The 25,000-nt window shown below is 35.6% G+C and overlaps 2 protein-coding genes across 5 annotated transcripts in view; one reads left to right on the forward strand and one right to left on the reverse strand.

Annotated features, from left to right (window-relative positions):
* The window catches only part of LOC136838899 (WAG22 antigen-like), a 342,430-nt gene that overhangs the window by 142,926 nt on the left and 174,504 nt on the right, over positions 1-25,000 (reverse strand). The gene's annotated exons all lie outside the window — the stretch shown is intronic.
* ChAT (Choline acetyltransferase) overlaps positions 17,859-25,000 on the forward strand; it is a 256,104-nt gene continuing 248,962 nt past the window's right edge. The window contains exon 1 of one of the 4 annotated variants that reach the window (XM_067103847.1): positions 17,859-18,114. The gene's annotated coding sequence lies outside the window, so the exon portion shown is untranslated. The remainder of the gene's footprint in view (positions 18,115-25,000) is intronic. The other 3 variants (XM_067103848.1, XM_067103843.1, XM_067103845.1) reach the window with 3 other exon arrangements.

Consider the following 25,000-nt stretch of genomic DNA (forward strand, 5'->3'; position numbering starts at 1 on the left):
TACTGTAACTGATGAATCGTTAATGTAACCTCGAGAAGGAAAGTTCCAAAACATTAACCACTTCATAAATCTACACAAATGTCTCATTAGCGTGGCATCAAAACCCCTACATAAACTGCACAATTTACCACTTCCCGATTACTAACTCTTCCATCTCTCCTGCCCAGCACTTTCTGTCTTCCTTTCTTGCTTCCTACTGGCACTCCGATTCATATATTCTTTTCACCTACCTACTACTGTCCATTGTTTCCACACAAATGAACCACCCCAAAGCATTCCCATCGATCTTTTCACCTAAGCTGCCTGTCTTGCCATAAAATTTCAAGGTATCATGTTTCCATCCCCTTGTGAGTTTAAGAACTAAAAAGATACTGAAACGTATACGAATATAGAGATTATAGAAAACCACATCATACACGGAAAAACATAATTTTATGGGTATGTGTGGTGATCACCAATTAGCAATTTATGTTTTACGGGTATGTGCGGAGATCACCCATTAGCAATTTATAATTAATTCATAAAGAGGGAAATTTTTATCCATCGACAAACGGCTTTAAATCAGTACATGATACATGGTTTTTCAAATACAGTCACAGCAGAGCTTCTGCATTCATCTAATTACACGAAATCATTGTTGTTAAGGTACAATTAAAACGAATATGTCAAAGGCTTCTAAAACAGCGAAATAATTTACTTGCTTTGAAGATTATCCTTTTCCCTTGTTGCTATTTTTTCCTGTATTATTTGGTATGGTGGTGATCAACAACAGTCTTAAAAGGCAGGCCATTAAAAGTTCTGGAATTGAAAAAGTTTCAACATCACACAAATAGTTTCATCTCTCCTGGCGAGTAATACTTTGCAAGTTTTCTTAGAATTATGTCTGGGGACCACAGGAAAATTTTATCTCGGGATTCCTTTTTCATAGGTGATTTAAATGGCAATCCATCCAGGGGCTATCTTTAGAAAGCAGATTTTCCCTTCCAAAATAAAGCAGGTCTTATCCATGAGAGTAACAGTAAATTTTACTTTCACTTGCGTGACCATGCCATAAAACCTGACGCAATGTAAGATAGGTGGTAATGCAAGTAACATCTTTTCCACGGTGTATACATGGAACGTTTACAAAGGGTTTATCTAAACGAATAGTTTTAAGTATCATTACACAGCAGTAATGTCGGCAGATAATGGCATACATATTCCTACAATTGTCCGTATCGCAAACGAACAAGGTTAAGATCGGATGTGCTTCTCCGAGTCGTAACTTTTGTTAATAAATATTTTGGCTTTAGCACAATTATAGACTTTACCCTTATTATATTTACATCTTTTTAGCCAATATTCCGTGAACTGCTTCAGGTGTTTGCTGTTTGGGATCCAGACTATTTTTTTTAATCCAACACTTCATGTTTCCACAAACTTTGCTAGGCCTATCTGTGTTGCGTTAAAAGGAGGCTATACATCTGTCTACTTCCATTCTTCACAGGAAAGCATAAACATGCATGAAAACAATGGATATCTAGAAACTGTATCAACTATATTTTATTACCCATACCCCAACGTCTTCACCAACATGGCAATATGATCATTAGTGTTCTAGTTTTTTACCTGGCAATAAACAAGTCCCTGTAAGATGCAGTGTATTAAGTCATTAACGTGGGTGACATGAAAATTAATATCACTTAGGCAATGACAATATCTTCCAATGCTTGAAGTCTTTTTAGAGCTATAGTAGCACAAATTTCTCTTCGACGGAGAATAATACAGCAACATATGGTTATCACGTCGGGATGTGCGTACATATACCTTTCATCTCACGTTCCAAGAAATAATGGAAGCCCATCTTCGTTTAATACGACCTGCATTTTACCTAGTCATTTTTACTAATGAGTTTGAAAAAAAAGATTAGAGTAATTGGTACTATTCCAATTAAGGATGTGATGTCACACACTATAATGAACCAAACACTCGGCAGCATCTCAGTGACTGAGTTCATTGTCTATTTGCTGCAATTAATGTGACTGATGCAACGGCGTGTTCACTTCTAATCCCCACGCGATGTAATAACATTACATTCAAAAGGTTTAATCACTTGTAATTCAACGATCACTCGCTTAACTCTGTCAGGGACACTTTCTTAAATAAATACACATCAAACATGCAGAATCTTTATGGGTACCATACTGATTACCTTTCTCAAAACATAATAATCTGATATTTTGACAATACATAGAAATTTACACTCACCTGATAATGAATAAGCAGTTTTATAAAAAAAAACTCAATATATTAACTGCCATATAAAATTATGCGCTACCCTCTTGCTCCTTCCCGCTGCCACCCAAGTACTAAATAAATAAAATAAACAAATAATTAATAAATAAATAAACAAGCGTCAAATGAAGTCAGCGTGCAAGACAGAGATTGGTAGTTTAATCTTCACTCGGTCTTCTCAACATTTCGAAATTTCATTTATTAATTAAATAGCAGCTCGTAAATACAGTAATCTGATTCAGAGACAAATTTAATCTTCAATAATATTGAAAAATTTAAACCAATTCAGCCGCCTAAGGTCATGTGCAACAGTAAAAGCCATCTAATTAAACCTCCTTGAATATCTTGTTTACGAAATTTGGTCAGGTGGGAGACAATTTGCTCTAAAATAAAAGAAAATAAATAAACAGAGTTGAATAAGACACAAAATGTCAGCAACTTATTGAAACAGTTAACAAAAGTGCAGCAAATATTTATAATTTAGGGAAATATCTTCTCTTGATTACTGCCAGCAATACAGTGTAGAAACTCACACTGCATGCCACTCCTGTTGTTCCTGTGCTTTATCAAGTTATTAGTAGTAGTAATTCATTCTTTCCTAATAATGATTAATGAATCTTGAAGAGTAAATTCAACTCATTTACAGAACCAGCGTACAATTAATTAATAATTACGAAGACATATTTGCATATTATCAGACTCAAGTGGCGTCCATGTAGTGACATTATTCTTTAACAACATGAAAGTTTCAAAAATTTCATGACGTTAACTTGACTCCATTGGAATTTTTATCTTAATCTGTCACATATGGTTCATGAGCATCTTTAGTGCATCAAAACTTCCTTACACTCAATACACCAGTTTAGGAAGCAATTCTTAGCTTCCTGAATATTACATATTCATGTTCCAATGCCTCCTCTACTCAATTTGTGAGGCAAATGGTATGACCTCTCCTCCCTTCCTCCAACACTTTAGAATTATATACTATATTTGCACCAACCTACCACCCCGTATTTTCTCGGTCTTAAACCGGGGCGGCATATTCCCTTGGAGGTGGAAATTAACAAATAGAAAATACTACCTTACTGTTGCATTAGGATATATTCCTCGCTCCTATCTCAAAATCAGCCAACACTAATTTGGGATTAACTTGATGACAAGTAGACCTATGCAACAAAAGAGTGAACAGGCGGTCATATGGTTTTTAGTCTTATTCAGCATTAGGGTAAAACACGTAGAATACTGCATGCACCATCTTGAACATGGATACAGTACAGTTGGTAAAAGATTTGTGGGCAAATTAAAAAAAGTACCATCTGCTGCCCAATTCTGAAATCGTTTCTAGTCACCCAAACCCACTTCAGAAGCGGGGGTGAGCTTCTGTTTTCATGAATATGCCAGTATCAACTGCAAGGAACCTATATCCAGTGAGGAAAATACTATATTCCTTTGGTGCTTCTTCGTTAATCCTTTGGTCTGGTATAGGAATATTTTGTGGTTTCTGTCTCAAATGACGAATATTTATCACCACTGCGGAGACAGGGGATATTTCTACACCCACCCCGTACCCATACACTTTGGCCTTGCATTGTTGTCTGGTATATTGCAGAACCGTTTTGGGGCACTGGAAAAGGGTATGCACTTTTCATAGGTCGCAAAGCAAAGCTATCTCGTCTCACAATTTTGTAAGCAAAAGATATTCTGTGGTTCCAACTCCAGTTCATAGGCAAGAAATGGTGTTGTGATCCAGGTAAATTTAATCAAAGATATAAACTGCTAGAAATTGTTATATTTTCCGGAATTTTATTTTATGAATTATGTAACTTTACGCCTTTTATTGTTTGCCTATGTTATGTGAACGCTTCATAAGCACCCAAGTGAAAAGTACCATTCTGGACAAGCTGGTTCTTGTACACTGAAACGTTCAGGAAATAAAGATATAAAATGAAAAATTACACCTAATTTGAAATATGCTGGGACACAATTGACCAGTACGCAAGTATATCTTGTGTCACCGAATTGATTTATCAGACCCTTCATGCATTCACAATATAATTATTCTGACAATTTTTTTATTTTTCAGTGGCTTTCACCTGGGTGATTATGAAGCGTTCACTTAACACAAAGATACAATACAAGACGTGCTGGAACGTAACGCGTAAAATAAAATTCCAGGAAATATGACAATTTCTAGCAGTTTCATCTGTTGATTAAATTTACCTGGATCACAATACCATTCGTTGGGGTTGTGGGCGCATGTTTTCACGAACGGAGAATGGGACCACAAGAATTCCTTTGCTTACAAAATTGTGAGACGAGATAGCTTTGTCTCTTTGCAACCAGTGAAAAATGCACACCCTTTTCCAGTGATCCAAAAGGCTTCTGCAATACAACAGACAACCATGCAATGCCAAAGTGTATAGGTACGGGGTGGGTGAACATACATAACTGCGTATGACCTCCGTGCTTTAGTGGTTGTGATCACCGCCTCACCACCGAATGACCCATATCGACCACTGGTAGGGGAATGATTCAGTATCATTTTCTGAAAATATCCTTAGTGCCTTTTATCATCTAATTACTAAATTTAGTACTTGGCAGTTAGTCGACCATGATGGGTCGCAGGTAAGGTGTAAAAAAGGGCTAGCTGAGAAGTGGAACGTGAACACTCTCTGCAGCCAATCCCCTAAAGAGGAAAACCCTTAAGTGAATGAATACACAAAACACACACACACACAGACACACACATATATATACAGTATATATATATATATATATATATATATATATATATATATATATATATATATATATATATATATATATATATATAGTGTATGTGTGTGGGTGGGCTCCACATGTTTATGCAAAGCAAAGCTGTATTTACATGAAACGAAATCCAGTAATGAATGTTTACTTTAGCCTTTAAACTAATTAATTACCTCTTGAATACTGAATGTAATAAAAGGACTGCTAACCGGGGTACAGCTGTTCTCAGTCCCTTGATAAATTAAATAAATTCAAGTAATCTACTTACATTTTCTAAATACCTGCTCTTTCGTTTCTTCTTTATTATACTAACCTTACGTCATCCAAAGTGGAAATGTACCGACAGCGTTAGCTTCAAAACACGAATACAGCATCAGTTCTAAATTACTCAAAAAGAATACATTATAAGAGATTATAAGCAAAGTAAAATATTTTTCCAGAGAATTATCTAAAAATTATGTGTTTTGCATGTAAACGAAGATAATTTGGTAATCGTTTGCTTATGTATGGTGTTACGATTTTATCTCTTACACGTCGTAGTTCAAGCAAAGGCACATACATCTTGCATGTCAGTAAAACTGCGTTCGATCTCTAATTGGACGAGGAAAAGATCGGCATAGAAACGATTCCTTAATAAGCAAATAGTTCTCTGTTGACCTAAGCATGAATAGTTATACCTGGTTGTTTGGCGAGTGCTCATCGTGGCACTTGGAGTGGAGGCATAAAAAGTAAAAAAGAACAGAAAGGAATGGGGAAAATCGATACTCAACCAAAATGTCTCATCTTTAAAATTTAAGTACTTCGTCACTTTCAGGAATAAGCCCAGCAGTTAATCCCCCTTCTGAACATATCTCTCAAGGAACAATATTGTGCCTCGCAAAAGTTCGGTCTTCTTTTCTATTACTAATAATAATTAAAAATATCAGCGAAAGGCAATAATACAACTCAAAAGAGTAAAAAACGAAAGAGATTTATGGCGAATCAAACATTCAATTGACTACTGCATTCCCTTAATTCAATAAATACATTTATACAGAATGCTCAAAAATTTATAATAATTTAAAAAAAAAATCCCCGGAAGAGTTGTAACAGACATGCAATTAAAACGGTATTTGGAAACGGAAAGCTGATAATATTTCCCTTATTAATAAAAATCAAGAATTATATAGTAAATATACTGCAATGTTGTGGATTTTTTATGAAATGAATACTAGTGAGTTACATGTACTCGTAGGTAAAAGGAAAAGATTCAGGATAAAAATAAAACCAACAGGGTGTAAAGCACAAGGCTAAAGAGCTCAAACCTAATGATGAGAGAGAGAGAGAGAGAGAGAGAGAGAGAGAACATGAAGAAATGCGGTTACGACAGTCGTGATAGTTATTAAAACAAAGTGGACTGAATTTAGAATGGGAGAAAACACTTATATTACAACAGCAGTTGGCACGGTTATGTTACATACCATGAAATACCTTTCAGAGATATATAAAGAATATTTGGTAATGGTTCTAGTCATTCTACGGGGACGGATTTACCAGATAATGATAGAAAAACATCAAACTAATATTTTTATACTTTTATATTTGCTATTCTTTTCTTTTATCTTCCAGAAGCACAAAATATACACAGACACACACATAAACACCAACATCCACCCTTTTAGACCTCATTGCCACCCGCTATGTATTTATTTATTCATTTTGTACACCAACTGCAAAGTCAGAGCAATATCCACTGTGACTGCACACACACACACACACACACACACACACACACACACACACACACATATATATATATATATATATATATATATATATATATATATATATATATATATATTAACCTTATTACATACACAATTGTTCTGTGCATTAATAGAATTACTAAAAGGACCTCATTCAAACTGGATGGTATGTAATGGAGTATTTATTCAGAAAAAGTTACAACCTTTCTTGGACAAACAGTCCACATTATCAAGTATCCGTACAGTGACTAGACGCGTAGTCCAGCTGTATTTATATTATACTTTGATCCTGGTGCAAATATTGATAAGGAAATTCAATATGGTGGGTGCACAAAATCAAGATGGATAGGCTCAATACCAAGCTGACAATTGCGCAAAGTGGCAAGAGGAATCTGTGGTTGCTGCGATAGCTGCTGCAGTATTTTCCCGTCAGACTTAGGTTATCTGTGGATGAGGAAAACTGTACGCTTCCTGCACGGACAACACTTCATGGTCCTTTTCATCCTTCTATCCCCTTTAAGTATCGAAGACTCCCCAGACAAGGCGAAATAATTCTCTCTCTCTCTCTTTCTGATACAAGCACCTCTGACGTTACCTGGTCGATAGTGGGCGGGCAACGACTGCTTCTCTCTGCGGAGGCGGGCGTGGGCGGGATGGCCATAGTACACCGGCTTGTTTGCAGGCGTGGGAGGTGGAAAGGAAAGCTTTAAAATGGAATATCCAAAGCCGGGAGCAACAGCGCTGAATCATAATGTTTCTGGGCAGAATATTTTGTTACGAAATCAAATGACATGAAATGGGCTTCAAACTTGATAAAAATGCCAGCAAATTCAATATTCAAATTTTTTATTTCACCATCGGAAAATAGGGAGATGTAACGAAGAACGAGTACGTCAATCCTAACAAAGGTAGTAAGCATTTAAAGCCTAAAAACAAACAAAATTAAAACATTTCAATCCTATGACGGAGACACGAAAAATTTCAACGCTATAAAATAAAATGCAGTTATTACAAAAATTACTAACGAAATATAAATATTTCAATATATCAAACACAAGTCAAAACATTTCATTTCCACATTAGACCAATGTTAAATATTTCAATCCCATAATAAATATATTTCAAATATTTCAATCCCTTAATAGATAAATTTCAAACATTTCAGTCATGTAGTAGATAAATTTCAAATATTTCAATCATGTCAGAGGTAAGTTTCAAGGGAGATAGTTCATACAAATCCAGTCTCAAACCTTTCAGTCCCAAGAGGAAAAAAAGAAAACAGTGTCATGAAAAGTAAATAAGAAGTATAATTCTAGACCACCAAAATCCTAAACATTTCAACCTCATGAAGGAAACTTCCAACATATATCTTAAGTTACGAAACAAACAAACAAAAAAATAAAAAGAGCTGTGAAACGAACTTTGCCTGCACTATAGGCACAACTACCTTTCACGATTTTAGACCATATATGAATTCCAGAAATCCATTTGCAATGAAATGATGAAAAATGGAATGATGAAGGGGAGGTTCCACGTATTCATCAGGTTGATTGGAGCCATACCAAAACAGAACGTATACAACAAAAGAAAATTTTTCTTGTTTCTAGAAATAGAAACAAGAAAATTATGTTATGTTATGTGAACATAACAGATCTCCGTCCACGTGTCATTCCGAATTCAAATCTAACAATGCATGATGTATGTATAAATTAATGTTTATTATTTATTCATTGTAGCTCTGAATTTTATGTGGTTAAATAACATGAGTCCAGTTAAAAGAAAAATAAGGATGGAAAGCTTCTCTGCCACAACATTAACAGGACAAATATATGATAAGAACCTGATGCTGTTCGAAAATGTAGTACAAATAAGCTGTGCGTTCATTTTTCCAACAACTGGATGAATAACCTGCCTCGTAATCTTGAAATGACACTGGTCATATATAAACCGGCTAACCAGAGAGAGAGAGAGAGAGAGAGAGAGAGAAATTTTTACTATTTTAAAAGATGCCAGTCTTCATTGTGACTTCCAGAGGACCTGTTTGGTGCCGGTGCTGGTGACTGTAATATCATCATATTTTCTTTGTATGCAAAATGGGTTAGGGAAATTCCTTTAACAATAGGGTATTAAAATTTTTGGCCGTACGGTTTGTAATAACCCTGTCATCGAGTTTAATTATGCTTGTCTCTCAAAACGCCTCCTGAAAAGTTTCTCTCTCTCTCTCTCTCTCTCTCTCTCTCTCTCTCTCTCTCTCTCTCTCTCTTGTTTCTGGTAATCGGATGGTTTTATGTGGTCATGTCATTAGGTTCAATGATTATTTTTCTCATGACTCTGTACTCTGAAAAGGCTTATGGAATGTTCCTGACTGGTTGTAATAATTCTCCACTATGATGTATTCTTTACTGGATACATCTTTTTTTTACCGGACTTTGTAATAATAATTACAAATTATTATTTATTGGATCATTTCGAGTATTTTTATTTTTGATGGTTTTGTGAATAATATGATTGACCAACACAGTAATTTGTTTACTGCAGCGTATGATAGTAAACTATCATTAACTAAATGAGAGCTCACTATCATCATCATTATTGCTAGTCCGCACTTTTTTTTTTATTCTTAGTCTTCGGACCTTTACCTTGAGTCGTTTAAACACCTCTGCAGACAAAGCTTTAAATCTGACAGCGTAATAAATTTCTGATGTTGATACGATATATTCAAAGCACTACTTGTATCATGACAGCATCCTCTCCAAATTATAAAAAAAAAAAAAAGCATTTCTGTCTGGCTACAAACCATTGAATAGGCTAATTTCAATGTTTAAATATATCTACAGTTAACTCTTAATCTCCTGAGACAGTATATTTTTATCTGTACCAGTGCCTAATCACCGAGAACTACCCAAAGTCAAGTCACCTTGGAAAAATAAGGGGGAGCAGTTACCGGAATTGTTTCAACAAATGTAAATTAATCTATTGTACAGTAATAATTACTAATCGTGCATTTTTCTTCGAAAGCCAAAGTGAATGTATAGACGCAAGAGCACTAACTTCAGCAACTGATATTTGTAGCAATAAAAATATATAGAATAAAACTAAACATACAATATGATGGAAATATACAAAAATAAAAAGCAATACCCGACATAAAGAACTACAGCAAATGAAACCGCAAGTAGAGCTAAAATCCAGGGAGTAGTATATCACATTCATTCCAGATGTATAAAACAAAGGCAGCCGGCAACAGTAGATACATACTCAAAAGGCTAGTAGTCAACCGACGTAGAAGAACGAAGAAGACCAAAACTATCCTTCATTAACTCCAAAAACGTAGCCTCTCTTGGTAAACTTGTCCAACAAACCTGATTTTAGTATTACTAGATCATGTGAATGCAGCCATATTACGAAACTAAAAGTTATAGCATTCGTAAACATATTTATAATGATCATGTTATAAGGTTGTGGCATTCACAAATTGTGTATCTGGAATACCAGTTTACGTAGGTTGTGGCTTTTAAAAATTAATAATGAGGAAGGTAATAGTTCCAAAGCAGCAGCCAACCAGTGACAACCATAAATCTAGAGGCGTCATCTGGTGTTATGCTAATGAATACTATTACAATGAGAGGCTGTTTGGTATCCTAAGCAATTCACAGAACCAGTTAGCGTTGTGATATTCGTCCCTTAGTCGGACAATGACAAGGATCGTTACTCATGTTGAGAATATCTGTCACTGTAAGATTCTGTGATATATTCTGAATGCCCATTAATTGGCCTTTGACATTCTTCTTTCACCGACTTCTGTTATTTCCTTTTAGACAGATATACGTGGAATCGCTATTGATAGGGTTAGCTGATAACTTTCCCATTAGTTTTTAAATATATTTCTGGATTTTGAGATACACGATCATAGAGTCTCATATATACCAAACTAATATTTTCGTCAGTAAAAAGTATTACAGCACATCATGTCTTAAAAATTTCTTTAAAAAAAAACACAAAAGGTTACGTATTCACAAGGAAAAATATATCTTTTTTTTTTTTTACTTAGAACTGCTGTACCGATCTCCCTCTAGACGGCCTCTTCCATTCCTGTTCTCCTGTATGTGCTGTATTAGTTTTCACAGCAGATGTAGTGGGTGTAGGGAACCTTTGCCAAGAAAATATCTGTGCGTGTTTATGGCCGCAATCACAGAGCAGGGGAAGGCAGCTATTACCGTAATAATAATGTAGTACTTGTTTATTACCTATGATTAAACTCTTCATTATACTGAAAGCAGTACAACAGCTATTTTCCCTCAGTACAGTTATAATTTCGTAATAATAACAATAACAACAACATTACTAATATAATAATGGTGGAACGGGACATAATCATTATAATCATCATCATTATCCTTAATAATATCATGACCACTACTGGGAACAACAATAGTTATAACTAGCTGACAGGGTCCAATAAATCTCCTATGGTAGAATGTCTGTACGATGACTGGAGTAAAAGTTACTTTTTTGAGAGTTACTGGTTTGGCTTGATGTAAAACTGGGTCTCATAGTTATTTTATATATTTGTAAAAGTGGGTCTCATAGTTATTTTATATGTTTGTAATGAAATAACGAGAGAAGACAAGTAAAGGAGACTGTACGTGGGTGCATGCTTGTGGGACTAGAAAGGTCGTCAAGAATGGAGTTTGCTGTGGTTAAGGATTAGAAATGATGGTGAAAGTGAAGAAAAACTACAGACCAGCGAAAGTGTAACAAATCTGATAGCAGACAAAACTGAGATTGAATGTTAGCAAGCACAACACTATGAAAGTCATAAAAATTATAGGTTATGGAGCAACTGAATGTTAGTATGGATGATGTAAACATTCAAGTATTGAACCGTGTAGGTAACAGGGTATAAGCGTAACATGTAATGCTAGGGTGACAGACGAAGTGAAGCAAGGAAGGTAATAGGTTCTCTGCGAAGGCTTTGGAAGAGAGGGCTGTCTGGAAATTAAGGACGAATGTTTCAGTCATATCTGTTTTATAGCACTGACATGGGGATGCGAGATGTGAATATAAGAAAATAGGTGGAAGCTGTTGAAATAAATTGCGTAACCTTGGGGATGGGGAAGTAAAGGCTGAAAAAGCGAGGAAACTGGAGATAAGACGAACTTGTCATTGAAAGCTCAGCATAAGTGATTATATGCATATGCCTGTTTTGAGGTATTTTGCTCTCGTGGAAAGAATGAAGAACAACAGGTTTTTGGTAGGTTTATATACGTAATAACTTATAACATTGTTAACTGAGAGAGAGAGAGAGAGAGAGAGAGAGAGAGAGAGAGAGAGAGAGAGAGAGAGAGAGAGAGAGAGAGAGAAAGAACTTCTAAGGGAAAGAAATTTTATTTTTTGTGTCTTATTTCTCTTGGTACAATCTTCCGGTAACAGGGTGTATTTGTAAATGTATCTAATGATTTATTAACATACATGGTATCTATGACGATGTTGGCTGTCCGTAGTTTTTACCGTTGTCACTGGGATGTATAAAAAAAGGTGGTTGAATTTGGATACAAATTTAATTTTCTGTTTCATATAAAGCGTTAACCGTGATTTATACCGCTTAAAATATGAACTGATGTGCTAAATGTATCTATGACTCATTTAATGCATACATACACACCACAAAAATGTATGTTTGTGTGTATATAATATAATATATATATATATATATATATATATATATATATATATATATATATATATATATATATATATATATATATATATACATTATATATACATACATATATATGCATATATATATATATATATATATATATATATATATATATATATATATATACACACACTATATATATATACTGTATATACTAACGAAAGGTTCTAATTCTGCCGGTTCAAATGCACCCATCAGTTACAGTTCAACTTGGATATAAGTTTTTCCGAAGATTATAGTAAATTCGATATTGGGTGATATTTGCGGCTCCATATTTGTGAGTATAAAAAGTCACGTATGCTTAAGTAACAAATATTCACATTCACACACATATACAGTGTATATATGTGTATATGTATATATGTATATATATATATATATATATATAATATATGCAAATAATATAATTATGTATATATACATATATATCTATATAAATATATGTACAGATGTATATATACAGATGTGTATATATATATATATATATATATATATGTTTACTTATTTCCAACACTTATAGAATTTTGTGAATACAAAAATAGTACGCTGATTTTTCAATTCCATCAAAGAGTACAAATCGTGGACACAGGGTGTATTTGTATTTACTGATGTCTATGTGACTTCATTAAACTCTAGCATTGTTTATCATCAACTCTTCCTGAAACCTCATTAAGCTTTTTTCTCCCTCTCTACGTTAGAGAAAAGGGCTTTGCACTGAACTACGACAGCGAGAGCGAGGGTGACAATATGCAAAGATATCGACCAAAACAGGCTACCATTTGACCTAAGTTCACCTTGACCCACTTCCCACTCGATGGAAGGGGGCTGAGGCTTAGAAATATTGTTGGCGGGCAGTCACGATAAAATGTTTCATTTCAAATAGCTGGATTTCCTGATAATCAAAGATGGTACTACCGACGCAGCTAGGTTTTAAATGAATGTTACGCTACTAATAGTAGCCTAGCGTCACAATAAGAGTTGTTGCCCTTTTTATCAAATAGTATCCATAGGATCACTATTGACTGATAGCGAATGTCATGGGTTTTGTAAAGACAAAAAAATATTTTCACCAAAGCAAGCAATTTTATTTTTGTCTTACTTCTCTTGAAATAACCTTTCGGTAACACTAATCTGAAAATATCAGTATCATGTAATTAGCTTTTGAGTTACGTGAACGAGAGTACTTCATTAAATTGATGATTAATTTCCTATTATTAATCATCACTGCAAAAGCACGAAACAAATAACATCAGTTATCTCGTAACAGCAATGAACTTGAAATAGAAACAATAACAATTCCATGATAATTTGTTTTCAGAAAGAATGCAACGATTTTCTCTAGGTATGCATTCTAGACAGAGTTCATGCTGAAATGACTTTCCAAAATCCTTAACTAGAAACAAGAGTCAGTATTCCATGTTTTACCTTAGAAACTACTGAAAATATAGTGGTAGACCAATGTTCCTATCTTCCTCACCACTGCAATATCGTTGGAAGTCTTGTTAATTCTCGTTTATTCTGATCCATTTGGTAAGTCCTTGACACTTATCCCGGATTAATCTTACATTACTTAACATGATTTTCCTTCAAAAGACAATTATCTTGCAGAATGCACTGACTGACAAGACAAACAGGATAAGATTAAGATTTGTTTTCATTATGATTAGGATCTAATTTATAAATATATACCTAAAGATCTAACCCACTGCAAGGTTGTTTACAAACAAACAAAACCATGTCTCTTCAAAGTAAAGGATAATTTACACTAAATTCTCAAAACCTCATGATAAATGTCCATTTTCGGTCTTTCAGCCTAATGTTTTTAGGTGTTTAAACCACATTTCAGCGGATCGTTAAAAACAAGGAAATAGTTGAAGGGGAGAGTGAAGAACATGGTCGAAACCTGAGAAAGCTGGAAAAATTGGAAGAAACTGTTGTCCTTTTCTGCCTTTAGTAACCTCCACTGTGCCATTCCTATTAGTCTAAAAGTTTAGAAAATACTACAAAATATATGTACTCAAAGGTCTAATCACGAGTAATGTTACATAACAAATAAAAATGCAATGGTCATAATAAACAGAATCGGATGTAACCTTTCGCTCGTTTCGGTATTTAAGATTTGAATAGAAATACTACTATGTTTTGAAGGTACGTCATCTAACCATTTCAGTAGAAATGGGCGGTAAAAGGACGAAATTTCAAATCTATTAACTGGAAGTGTGTTAATGTATATGTATGTATGTATGTATATTTATATATATATATATATATATATATATATATATATATATATATATATATATATATATATATACGCAAACACACATATATTAATATATATATATATTATATATATATATATATATATGTGTATATATATATATATGTGTGTATGTGTGTGTGTGTGTGTGTGTGTGTGTGCATGCGTGCATGTGTGCGTTGAACTCACGGGAACTCGTCTGTTCGTGTGTATATATACTGTATACGTGTGCCTTTGTGTTTTTGTTGAACTCACGGGAACTCGTGATGTTTAAATACGAAGTAACACGGGAGGGGTTGGGTAGAGGGGAGAAACAAATGGTAAGAATCCTGACCCGTTTTCCTTTGTTTTTAGACAAATGGGTGATTAAACCATTGTATCCATAGCCAGACACAAGCACAGAAAATGTGCTAAAATAAATAACCATACTAGGATGACTTCTTAATAAACTACTTTCCTTTCCAGTTAAAATTATTTTATAGAAAACACAGATACCGAATATGCCTATCATAATACACAGCTGGAAACCCATTTACCAACATACTGTACAACAAAACAAACGTATCTTTTACAGCCATATTCAGCATAAAAATAGTAATATGTTTGTATATGTCTATACACACAAACACATATATACAGTGTATATATATATACATATATATATACATTATATTTATATATATACAAAGTATGTATATGTATACATATATTTATAACCAATAAGCAGTTTTCCTTAATTTGAGCCCTATTTGAAAACTTGGGCAAGGTTCGCACGAAGAATTTGTTTTTAAATGAGAGGTGAAAACTGAAGCAAATAAAAGAAGTCCGTGCCATGATTACTCCCTAACTTACCAATTTTGCAATCATACTCATGATTTACGACACAAAATGCTGTATAAGACTCAGTTTTAGGGAGAAGTCCACTTTGATCCCTTTGAACTACAAAGGCTATAGCCTTTTTTTTTTTGGCGAATTAAGCATTGATTACAACACTTCTGTGGTGCAACCAAATTACATGGTTGTGACATTTTGCAACTATACTCTTGATTAGTGATTCACAAGTTGCATTATAATATAACACAGTTTATCCCCATAAAGCTACTTAGGACGAAACCATAATGCCTTTGCGGATGATTATATATATATATATATATATATATATATATATATATATATATATATATATATATATATATATATATATATATATATATATATATATATATATATATATATAATATATATATATATATATATGTGTATATATATATATATATATATATATATATATATATATATATATATATATATATTTATATATATATATATGTGTATATATATATTAGCAAACTTGCATTAGAAAATAATGATCAGTAATGTGACTGAAAACAGTACTCCTTATGGAGTTCATACATTATTTCAAGTATTTGAGCATAGTTGTAGTTCCGTGCCACTTTTGATGCTTAGTGATTAGATTTTCATATCAATGCATTAGTGACAAATAGGTTTTAACCAATTACTTGTGTTCGTGTAAATACGCACATAAAAAAGCGATATCAAATATGCATCTATATCTATTGATATACCTATGGTATATATATATATATATATATATATATATATATATATATATATATATATATATATATATATATATATATATATATATATATATATATATATATACTATAGGTATAGATATGGATACACATTTGATATCGCTTGTTTATGTGCGTACTTATACGAACACATGTAATTGGTTAAAACCTATTTGCCACTAATGCATTGGATAGAAAATCTAATCACTAAACATCAAAAATGGCACGGAACTACAACTATGCTCAAATACTTGAAATAATGTATGAATTCCTTAAGGAGTACTGTTTTCAGTTACATTACTGATAGTTATTTTCTAATGCAAGTTTTCTAATAACGTCATCTTTCTCTTACTGTCGAAAATGAGTAATGCTACATCTAGATCCGATTAACAAATACGATCACATTAATTATATGCAAGAATGCCCTTAGAATATAAATAATTGCTGAATTAATTCTCCATATTTAGCGTAATGGCTTTACAGCCGTTCGTATTCTTTTACTTCTTGAAGTGATTGCACTTCGGAGAAACAATCATTTGAATATAGAATTGTCTGACTCAGCCAGAAACCGGATATTTAACTCTCTATGAATCACCCAACCGTCGTAATGAAAGGTCTGATTTCCGAAGGCAGTTACGACTGGGGAAAGCAGAAAAATTGAGCGCTTCTGGGCACATGCCCCTTCTTCATACCCCATACCTCCCACAGCAGCCCGCCTTAACAAGGGAACATAACAGTAAATCGTTGGAGGACTAGTGTGTTTCTCTAGGGTCAGAGTCAAGGCAATGAATTTCAATGAGAAAATTTAATCTGTGATTATCCCTCATTATTAAAGGATCAAGCAAATCTTTATCTCTAAGCAATTGATTTCGTTCAGATCCCATCAAATTCATGGGACCTACTTGGACGACATGTGACGGCTATTTTAGCTACTTGGTAAAAGGTATTGGCGATGGGAGGTGCTTAACACAGCAATGCCAAGCAGTGCCAAACCGTACAACTCTGGCCTGGCACTGCCTCCAGCTACTATCAATACGTGCCGCTCTTGCTCACAAACGTCGGTGGCAGACATATCCGCTGGCACCCTATCTAGCCAATCAGTGGCGTCTAGTCCGTGACGTCATCGCTCTCGCAGCCAACCTCCACGCACGAGCCATTCTAGCTATTCCAAAAGGTTGCGGCTGGAATGCTACGCTTCCAGAACCCACCTGATCAGGAAACTCAAAATATTATATCTGAATTTTGTGGTACAAGGGAATTTTTCCTTTCCACGCACTGCTTCGTTGAAGAAATCAACGATCCCTTCCAAGGCACATCCAGCAGACTCTCCTTTGTCAGGGGAACGTAGCGGGATAAAGTGGGAACCGGGCAAGGAATCGGCAACAGTATCGGAGGGAGACGGGTGAAGGGGAGGTGACAGAAGGGAGCGGTGTGCCGGCCTGGCCCTCCTCGTTGTCTCCTGCGGTGGTGGAGGCTCTCCCAGCCTACGCCTTTCACCTGCTCTTCTGACGGGTGTGTACGGGCCCCTGACTCTCCCCTTATAGTCACAAAACCACAGTCCCAGTTTGTCCTTCGCGCCCTTTACCAGGCTGCGAAGGCGCCCATTTAAAAAGCCCTCAGTCAAGTGTGTGTTTTCCCTCCCCTGTTGTTAGACTGTGCCGGTCCCAGGAGCCACGAAGTGTCCCTCTATTACCTGTGAGATTTCTCTCGGCAGACGATACAACTTCCCACGACCTCTTAAAACAGGTAAGTTTTCAGCAAAGGCATGAGCATTGAGTAGAATCTAGTCGTTAAACAGCAGGTAGCTGAAATACCAAAAAAGAGAGAAGGGAACATTCATATAGGACGCAGTTAGCACAGCTTTATTACCAATAAAAATCTAAATACTGCGACACACACACACACACACACATACACAAAGAGACAGAAATGTGTGTAAACACAATAGCCTTCCCCGGCAGGACGTCAACGCGTTAAACTCACCTCCATCGGGAGCAGCGAAGGGGCCCTTGGGTGGCAGGACATTCGAAATTCTTTTGGTGAATCCCGACCTCAGGGGAACGGGGTCTACGTGTATACAAGGGTAATTAACAAAGGGAAGGAAAATGTCAAAGGTCACGGTTTGGGAGCTGGTAATATTTGCATAGCGGAGACAATCGATACAGAGTGTATTTGGTAAAACCCTGGCTAAAGGCATGCGCAGTGCCGGGCCAACCGTCGCCGCGCTAAGCACAGCCACTTAACTTTTCATAGTACTGTACCTTCAGCCTCTACACCAGCTTATCTCAGCGTGATCTTATCCCACTTCCGGGACAGACGAATCAGTTCAACAGACGACAGAGAATATTTTCCCTGAATAATAACCAGAGGTTTTGATAATACCCAAACTTTGCTATACAAATGGGGATTGTTTCTTTAGTCTGACCTGACCTTCGTACACTGAAGGTCACAACGCTTTTACATTACTAGCTGGGCGTTCAGAAATCAATAACTCGCAATGCAGTCGTCTTTAGGTTCAAGCTGGTCAGCATCGTCCATCATTGTTTACAAAACCAAAAAAGGAACAAAACAAAAAGACACTATTAAGGAAATGCAATTTCTGTAACTTAAGAGACATTTTCCACAGCTGAAGAATAATTGTTGATGGATAAGAAACGTGCTGCAACTTAGGAATACAAGATACAAACACCTGACAGATCCAGCTTACAATATATCGCTTCCGATTTCTAAAATTCACATAAAGAGCAATTCACCTTTACAAAATAATGGAGAAATTGTCGATACCTAAATTTACCTTGATTTTGTGATACAATTCTTCATTAATTTTTCTTTCAGTTCTGTCCTCCTGTCATTTTTTTTATTGGTTTCTTTTCTTAAACAAAGACTACCCACAAATGGCTGGAAATTCAAAAACACGCTCTTGAAACGCTAACCTGAAAACAAAGTACTTTAAAATAATGATTCCTCATTTGATGAGAGAGAGAGAGAGAGAGAGAGAGAGAGAGAGAGAGAGAGAGAGAGAGAGAGAGAGAGAGAGAGAGAGAGAGAGAGAGAGAGAGAGAGAGAGATGGAGATGTCCGCTTTTCTGAAACAATGCTCTACTTTTCCTAGCAAAGGAATAGTGAATGTGGCTGCCATTTCTGCCGAAGGTTAAAGCCTTTGATCGATGACCTCTTCCCTTCCAGAACAGGAGTTACATGAAAACATCCTCACTGCTTACTCGCATTTCATAGTGAGTATGTAAACTGGGAGTGGAATAAAAAAGAAATAAGTAAATTTTCAGATGAACGCAAACCATTCTCAATACTACTGTCATTGTAAAAGAAGCAAATATAAGATGTAATATTAGGGTATTAGGATTAAAAGGGCGTAAAATGATTGGATTTGGGTGAAAAATTCAAATTACAGAGAAAATTAAGAGGTTTCTTTGCCTTTGGCGATCGTTTATACCAACATCGTAAATTTCAATGACTGGCAATCCATAACTCACCTGAGTAGTTTTGTTATGGGATAGTAGTTGAAAAATAATTGATTATTGTGGATACACTTACTGTGAGACATACTTTTTACAAGCGCGGTGGCAATATTTGTAACCCTGTGCTGAATAAACAATGACTGGATGCCTTGAGAGAAAGGGAATAGTTGTACCTTTCGTGTACGATTCTCTTATTTGCAATTCCACAGAGAATCACTGCGCTTCACTGAATGACAAGACCCTAATCACCGAAGGAGTATTTGTTGTTTTTTATGGAGGACTAAGATGGTTCGGCAGAGACAAGATCCCTGATTCTCACACAGTATACATTCTTATACACATTCATTTTTGATAAGATGACGGGAAATTTTGTATGTTTATCCAAAACGATCACTTAATGGACTAAAAGCTGAAGAACAGAACTTTCATCCATTACCAGTACCTTGCCCAAGCCTGATGGAAACAACAACGGGAAGTAGAAAGGAAAAAAGTGCGGTCTATCGTGAGTGGTAAGGATTCACAATCCTAACCATCGAATTTCTAATTTTATATGCTACCGAAAGGCAAATCAAAGGATGTGATTTCAGTAAGCATTAAGAATTCTCAAGCTTTAAACTAAGATATGCAAGGATCTTATGAATAGTTTCACCCCGTGGGGTGAGGATTACTTCCTGGGGGCCCTTTCGTTTTGATAGTATACATTTTGACAAAGGTGTTGAGAGAAAGAGAAAAGAGATAAAACTAGACGTGAGTGCTGCTGACAAAACAATTAGCACTCAGTCACTCTCTCTCTCTCTCTCTCTCTCTCTCTCTCTCTCTCTCTAGCTGCGACCCACAGCAGTCGTCTAACAACTAGGCACATAACACGCTGCTTAGATCAGCAGAGGCAGGGATCGTGCATTCTGTCAACCTTATCAAGTTGAGAGTAGAACACGGATCGTCCATGTGTGAGCTAGACGAGGAGAAAGAGACGAAAAAAAGTTGTTCATTCAAAAGATCAGTCCTCAGACATTCATGCTATAACACTCATCCATTAGAAAGAGCATTCATCCCGCTCTTACTGTTAATATTTCGACATTTCTGTTTTTCTTATTCCCAAGAAATTTTGATTAACAACACAAAAAGAGAAGTCAGCCATAAGCTACCAGTTTTTTTCTTAGTTCGAGTACAGGATGAAGTTGCTGGACATAAAGCTAATCTCTTCAAAATTCCCAATCAACAAAAAGTAGAAAACTAGAAAATAATAACGGTTACGTGTTTCCTAGTCTTGCCTCTCTTAAGATGAGGGTCTATTTGTATCTTCAGAGTTAGTCCTTGAACTTATTACTTCCCCCCCCCCCTTTTTTTTTATTGACCATCTACATAAGAACCTCAAGGTGCCCTCCCTGTCGGCCTTGTGAAACGTAAATAAACTATTTCATTTTACCATTCATTATGTACTGCTCATGTAAAAAATAATATATGCTTATAATAAAACCACATAAATATTTGTTTACAAAAAGTTTCGAGATATTCCGTATCCTGTTAACATGGTAAAAAACAAACCTGTGTACACTGAAGAGAAGCCAAGGTTTTCTGAAACTGATAGCAAGAACAGTGTATACAAATTCTGAACTTATGATATTATCAATAGTTCTTACAAGTTCGATACTGAGTTATGAAATATGCCTGCAAGATATAAAGGATGCCTACCTTCAATCCTAACATTCTTACGAGAAGAAAAACACAATTGTTTAAAAAAAATTCTATGTATATACATCACAGTTGGGAAACAGGACACTGGTGACATTTTATTGCTAATTTCTCTCCGAGATGCATTTGTTCTTCAATCTCGCTTGGTTACGTTGGCAATTCAATAACCATCCCGTATGAGTCTCTGTGCTGTTAATACTTGTCAGTAAATGATCACAGGGTTGTGTTATCCTCGCACTGCCGTCCGTTGTTTGATTTCCTTTTTTGTCTCTTATTACATTCCAGTTCAAGGGAACCTGTGTGGCTTAAATGTATGACAGACTCGACTTCATTAAACGATTCTCTATCTAGTATTATGATCTCATCCGTTTGTGTGTACTCTGTCCTCATTATTCCTTTGAAAATTCTATATATCTGGAGTCCCATCTATCTACATGTATAATATAATCTATCCGGTTATTTGGAGTCCCATCTATCTACATGTATAATATAATCTATCCGGTTATTTATCTGTCTTATCCGGTTTTAGCAAATCAAAGAATCTGTCTTATCCGGTTTTAGCAAATCAAAGAATCTGTCTTATCCGGTTTTAGCAAATCAGAGAATCTGTCTTATCCGGTTTTAGCAAATCAAAGACTCTGTCTTATCCGGTTTTAGCAAATCAAAGAACATGTTAAGTTAGATAAGAAAAAGAAAATCCTCGATATTCTTTAGCGCAGTCTTTACTAATCTTGTATACCGAAATAGTTCACCAACGGCTTAAATGAAAACATGGAATCTGGTTTTCCCACCTAAACAATCACTTTAAATAAAAAAAAGGCTGTATTTTTCCGATAAAATCTTCACGTGAAAAGCGTTTTAATGCCCTGGATCTAAAAATCTATTATTCAAGAAAAATGGGGGCTGGTAGTAACCATTTATTTGACCTAAAAAAAGAAAGCCACTCCCATTTTTGAAAGGAATTTACAAATATCGTTTTTTTTTTTTCAGAAATCTAAATTTCATTTCTTTTTAATCTGCATTAGTGTGCTGCATTTCAAATAAATGTTGTGATGAGGCTGATTTTCAGTTTGCGTGAAAATCAGCCTCATCACAACATTTCATCGACCTTATGACTAAGTATTGTTATTTGATCCCTGCCTCCTCCTGGCTGCTAACTCATTCCAAATCTAAACAGTTACTGCTACTTTCTACACTATTTTGTTGGAGGGGATAAATTCTAAGCACGATTTTCTGCTGCCCAGTTTTGCCTAAATTTGAACATTAATCACTGCTTCCGTCTTGGGTTCTTGTTTTGATAGTGCATTTAATTTTTGAGCTCTAAAAACTTGTTACTCACCTTTACTGAGCGTTCAAAATTAAGTACTACGTTGGAAGGTAAACTTTACTTTTATCTTGAAATGATAAAATCTAAATTAATCTGATTATCATCAATGATTCTTGCTACTCTTCAAGTTCTTATAATGCTACATCAAAATATAATTTCCCTTCCATACAGTCGAAACATGATATACAGAAAATTTTATTTCAAAACTCATACGCTTTATCTAAATCTAGAGAGCATTTTACATTATCCAAAAAACAAAACTTACAGCTGGAAAGACATGCTAAAAATGAATGTGCTTAATCAATAGCTCGTTATAGAAGAGGATATACAGGGTGTTTCGAAATTAGGGCCCCCTCTACAGCATAAACTAAAATTGATATGGAATAATTCAGAACAGGTATTTATTTAAGTTTCTCTCTGAGTATTTAATATTTTGTGTGGCCTCCATCTACCTGTACCACAGCCTGCATTCTTGAGGGGTATGATTTCAGCAAATCGCAAAAAAAGCTGAGACTCAAACTCCATTTCCCTGAGCACTTCGGTCACCTCTCTTCGCAGGTCGTCGAGGCTTGGTATACCATCATAGTTCACAGTGCGCCCTTCAACACGAACTTTTAAGATACTACCAATGTTTTCACACACATTAAGGTCAGGGGAGCTGCCTGGAAATTCACTTGACGAGAAGAAATCGATACCACTGTTTCGAAGCAGCTCCAGTGTCTGAAGAGCCTTGAAACATGGTGCCTTATCATGCAAAAATGTGACTTCTTCAACAGATAACACATTTTCAGGATCTTTGAGGAAAGGAAATACTCCACCAGTAAGTGCAGTTTCTCTGAAGTATTCGCCATTCCATGACTGTCCTTTTTCTTTGATGATCCACATTAACCGTTTGGCTGTGAAGCAGAGAAAAATTCCCAAACATTCAGGAAATTTCACAACTTGGCGACAGCACACGTCATCGCTGATATCCAACTTTGCAGCCCAAATGATGTCATTTTTATGATTTGGCTCCCTGACTGTGTAAATGAAGAATTCATCTGATGCGGCAACATGGAGAAAGTCAGCTTCATCCCAGTCTTTAAGAAATGAACCACAAAACCATGCACGGTCTTCTCTCTGTTGCTGAGTGGTGTTGGGCTTGCTGATAGCATGAAATGGCTTGATACCAGATTTTTTCACCTCACGATATACAGCACTATAACTTCTCTTTTTTCCCCTTTTTGTTTCTAGTTCAAGAGCCAATTTACGTAAAGACTTTCTTGGTCTACCCACTGCCTCAGCTATGATGTCTTTTGACTCCTGAGAAAGGACTTCAGGCCTTCCAAGATTCTCACTCTTTTCGCGATGACAGTCATATGTATTTTTGTTCCAGTTTCTTTTAACAAAGTATTCATCTCTTTTAATGTATTTAGCTATCCAGGAACGTGAAATGAAGGATGCGCCAGCATCCCTGGCCTCTCTGAAGGTTATAGCCCGGATTCGGTCAATCCATCTGATTTCCTCCAAGTCGTTAGCCATGGCCGTATCTAACTCCGTATCTAAAATGAAAAACAGCTTAATAGAAACTTAAAATAATGTACTTGGAGATAGGCTATAGCAGAAAACTTCATAACTTTCCATTTGTTCTGTGGACGGGGGGAGGCCCCTCTAATTTCGAAACAGGCCGATGTTGTTGTAACGCCCTTTTATAGCTAAAGACTTTCAGAGAGCCAGAAAATTAATTGGGAAGGAGGTAGATCAAGGCTTAACTCGAAACGAGGCAAAAGACGAGATGACTGAATGATGAAAGGCTATAAACATCAGAAAAGTAAAGTTAGATAGGTAATTTCAAAGATAGCTGTTACTCATACATGATCCTTGTTTAGACATAAGTTAACTATAACCGCGAAAAAAACAACTCAGACTTCGGAACAAACACTAAGAGCAATATAAAAAATATAAATTTACCTTAACTTCCTTTTTCCCGTTAATGGTCTTTCTGGATTGTTACATAATACACGCACGTGAATTCCAATAACCGTCATCATCATTATTGCAGTATAAAGAGGCAATCTTGCCCAGAAACAAATCATGAAACAAACCTCTTTAGGAACTTGAGCTGTTAACCTGTGAGTTGCCAGGCCAATAATATATCA

This window comes from Macrobrachium rosenbergii, chromosome 5 (assembly GCF_040412425.1).
Source record: "Macrobrachium rosenbergii isolate ZJJX-2024 chromosome 5, ASM4041242v1, whole genome shotgun sequence".
In the NCBI taxonomy this organism is placed as follows: Eukaryota; Metazoa; Arthropoda; class Malacostraca; order Decapoda; family Palaemonidae; genus Macrobrachium; species Macrobrachium rosenbergii.